The sequence below is a fragment of the Scylla paramamosain genome, unplaced genomic scaffold (genome assembly GCF_035594125.1).
Source record: "Scylla paramamosain isolate STU-SP2022 unplaced genomic scaffold, ASM3559412v1 Contig5, whole genome shotgun sequence".
NCBI lineage: Eukaryota > Metazoa > Arthropoda > Malacostraca > Decapoda > Portunidae > Scylla > Scylla paramamosain.
Window position 1 is genome coordinate 1,168,714 of NW_026973670.1, and position 1,287 is coordinate 1,170,000.

The following is a 1,287-nucleotide window of genomic DNA, read 5'->3' on the forward strand; positions in this document are numbered from 1 at the left end:
TGCTTCTGTCACGCCACACTCCCCATCAATGAATGTCTTTGAGGAGACATAACCACTCTGGAGCTGCCTGCCTGCTTCTGTCACGCCACACTCCCCATCAATGAATGTCTTTGAGGAGACATAACCACTCTGGAGGTGCCTGCCTGCTTCTGTCACGCCACACTCCCCATCAATGAGTGTCTTTGAGGAGACATAACCACTCTGGAGCTGCCTGCCTGCTTCTGTCACGCCACACTCCCCATCAATGAATGTCTTTGAGGAGACATAACCACTCTGGAGCTGCCTGCCTGCTTCTGTCACGCCACACTCCCCATCAATGAGTGTCTTTGAGGAGACATAACCACTCTGGAGGTGCCTGCCTGCTTCTGTCACGCCACACTCCCCATCAATGAGTGTCTTTGAGGAGATATGTTTCAAGACACATCCTCCAATTCTGGATTATATTTTCAATAATTTTCTTTAGGGACTGGCACATGAATGGGCCTTTGTTTCTGCCTTTGTTGCTCTTCACCAGTGCCCCTCTTACAAAAAATAAATAAATGAATAAAAATAAAAATCTTGAACTACTTGATTATAAAAACACATCTTATGAACACCAACATTTATGTTCTCCAGACTGTAAGGAAACGGATGTGTTATTCGTGAAAGCGTATCAGACAACGTGTCCTTGGATACACTCAGATGATTTTTTGATTCCTTGGCAATGAAAACGCAAAAATTCTACATCTTATAAACTTTAAATCCTCTTGTGTTATCCAGCTTATAATGAAACACATGCCTTATCACTGCTAACATACAACACGTGTTACTGTCACACTACTTCACACAGACGATTAAAATAAAAAATAAATAAATAAATAAATAAAATAGTAAAATCCTCTATCTTATGAAGTTTAACTCCTGGTGTGTCATCTAGTTTATAATGAAGCAGAAGCATCATTACTGTTAACATACAAGCACACGTGTCACTACCTTCACACAGATGATAAAATAAAAACAAACATAAACATCGTAAAATCCAACATCCTACAAACTCTAAACCCTCTTATGGCATCACATTATCATTAAACCTCCACGGTGTTGCTGGAAACGTACACAAACACGTGTCCTTCACCGCCCTCTCTTTTGTACCTCGGTCGCTTCTCGCCTAGGAGGTTCAATAAAGACTCCTCTCTCAGCGCTGGTCGCATCATGGTCAGCCAGGAATGAACACTCGCGCACCACAACTTGTGGAATTAATCTACATATGGAATACTACTTTCCTTTTTCCTTTGCATCGTCTCAGCT